This window comes from Teleopsis dalmanni, chromosome X, assembly GCF_002237135.1.
Source record: "Teleopsis dalmanni isolate 2A chromosome X, ASM223713v2, whole genome shotgun sequence".
Classification (NCBI taxonomy): Eukaryota; Metazoa; Arthropoda; class Insecta; order Diptera; family Diopsidae; genus Teleopsis; species Teleopsis dalmanni.
In genome coordinates this window covers 75,512,984-75,516,154 of record NC_051848.1, presented here as the reverse complement: position 1 = coordinate 75,516,154, position 3,171 = coordinate 75,512,984, and positions in this window count along the sequence as shown.

Sequence of the window (3,171 nt, the reverse complement as noted above, 5' to 3'; positions counted from 1 at the left end):
TGGACAAATGCGGATGATCCATTTGTAACTCTAATATAAAACTATTTTGAAGAGGCTTAATTTTTAAGTCTGTAATGCTTAATATTTAATGCGTTTTACCATTCAAGTATGTAGAGACTTTATTAGAATACCACATCATCCACAAAGCAAGGTCTTAACCTTTATATTACACACTCACGCAGTCAATGCTCAAGTTAAATGGAATATTAATGGGGTACGATATCAAAGTGGGCAAAGGAGTTTTTAGTAAAATTCATTCAATTTCTAAAAGATGTCATAGTAATGTGGACATTTTAAGTAATGATTTTGTGAATTTGTTTCATGGCTCGAATGTGCTCGCCATTCACTGTAACAGCAAGTTCTAGCTGCTTCCTTCTTTCTTGAAAGAAATAAGGACCGATGATGCCGCCAGCATGTAAACCGCACCAAACAGTCAATTTCAATGGACGTGATGATGATTTGTTAACGGTTTGAGGATTATCTTCGCTCCATATACAGTAATTTTGCTTACTGACGTACCTAAAGATTTAACCAGATTATATTGACCATAAAATGGATAAAGTGCTTTAAGAACTTCACGAACAGATTTATTTTTTTCAAAGTAAGTTTTGACAATTTGGAAGCGTGCTTCTATAATTAAATGATTCATGATGAATTGCCAAACCTTACTAAATTGAAATGTCAACACAGTTTTATAGTCTCAACCTTCAAACCATAACAGAGTTGGGACACATCCACGAAAGGAAGATGGATAGATAAGCTCATACCGAGAATAAATGATTGTACCAAAAGAAAGCATGGTCAGGTGAACTACTACCTTACTTAGCTGCTAACTGGATACGGCTGCTTAAGAGCGTATCTTTTGAAGTTAACCATCACAGATCCTTGGCAAGAGCAACCAGAGAATAGGTCATATGATGTTGATGTCAACAGAAAACTGGAATCTGGTATATGTATTTGTGAAAGAAATATTGGAAGGACAGAGAGAAACAGAGACAGTTAGATTCACCACCCCCCGAAGTAATGCTTAAATGTGGCTCCATAGGAATGTATGGTTAGAATATGCATGGTGTTAGAATGGGTTTAGTACGTAAGCGTAAATCAAGCAAAAGAGTAAGTTTTGGTTGAAAATTACACATCTTTACCTCGTATAACTAAAACAACAATAAAAAAAATTGTCAACCATAGTTATCGATATCGATAGTTCTCATGCATCTCGAACACCCGATATTATTACTCTGCTCATTATAAGACTATACAAATTTCATTCCATCATTTTCATTATTTTCATTTCGTTCCATTATTTTAATTAGGATCGTAGTTAAGAAATATTAGTTAATATCTTGGAATTGACTGTATCTTAATTAATATATTATATTATTTATATGAAAAAATATGATACATTTTAATTGATTTGAATTGCAAATTGCAAAGGACATAACCACAGGATTGGGTGCATAAAGTGGTTATTTTGATTTCTCAAGAAAAGTCAGATACTCCGTAAGTGTTAGAAAGGATGAAGCTAACTCTTTATAGTTACATGTACGTAATTCTACTCCTGTTTACTTTATTAACAAAGGACAAGGCAGAGTGATTTGGAAAGAATTTTAGAAAAGTTTTGGCGAACTTCTGGCTTCATTTCATGTTTTAAAATGGAATTAACATCAGCATTCGACTGGAAATATTGGATTCGTACTGGCACGTTTTACGTTTTTACCGCAAAATGGCACATGAGACATCCGCGAAGACTGTACACCGAATACAGAAAATCTCTTTGGGATTGCTCTGTTGTGATCTCTTTTTATTTGATTTTCCATGCATTGTGGTTCAGCTTTTGTTGCGTTTTTCATGGCTCAAAGCAAATGCAGCTGCAGATAAAGCAATTTACACTTCAGCGCGCACCAGGAATAACGAGCACGATGGAAAGGGCGTAATTTGTTAGCCACTGGATATGCAATTGACGAAAATCCTTATTTCAAACTAGACGAATAAAACAATGTTTCCTGGTGAAAAACAAAATGCTCAAAAAGAGGATGCGGAAAAATGTAGTCAGGGATTAGCAATAGCAGCAGAACGTGAGCAATTTAAGCAATGAAAATGTTAATATGATGGCAGCACTGCTACGCAAGCAAGACATGTCTTATCATTTATGCTCTATGCTCAACATTTTTACAATTTTATTATAATACGAGTAGAAATAGAATGGAAGCTGGAAGAAAATGTTCTGCGTTGCATAAAAGCACCGCATATCTGCAATAAAGTTCAATGCGTCCTATTGCCAGCAATGATAGAAGACCTGCCTCAATTTTTGCATGATATTTTTATATCGGCTACGACCGCAAAGTGGCGATTCGGTTTAAAATTAAATTTTTTGAACATTTTTTTTTAACTTCAGCATCTTTCATGACCTTTATTATGTAGGTAAGCTTCCGAAAAGCAGTATTAACTGCTATTCTCTGTTGCACACCGATAATGAGCTCCATTTAAGGTCGATTACCTCGAGCTCATGCAGTGGTTTTCTATTTTACGCACTAACTCAGCTTAATTGCGAACACCTACGAAATGCCAATGAATAGTTACCGCATTGGTAATTAACCTTCCGACCCTCGAACTATTAATTACACTGCACACTACATACACCACATCTTGAGTTTCGATGAATCAGTGCATACGGAGTCGCAGTGGATTTGAGAAATTGCATTCCTTGCACTTTTGCTGGAACAACTTCAACCCACCGCTTACGGTTTTGAGTTTCTACTAATTTGCACTCTTGAAACAGTTGTGCAAGTTTTCACAATTTTAGATTTTTTCATCAGTTTTGTTGGCTTCGATTTGTTGTAATTATCTCTCGTTGCTGCTTATTATGTGTAATTAAAAATAATGCTGTCTAGGTGAGCCGGTGGTGGAGGTTAACATAAATAACTAATTGGGAACGCGACCATTAAAAACTTGCAAGGTTTCAAGCTGTAACGCGAAAACCTAATTGAATAAATTGCAAAATTTTGTTCCTAATCATTATATATATTTCTGTTAAAAACATTTTAATAGATTGCCAAGCTATGGCAATTACCAGTGAAAATTTTATCTCTGCAGATCCTGACCTGTTGGTAATTTCTGTTATAACGTAATGTCACCAACTATAACAAATAAATCCTTTATTATAGCAATAAA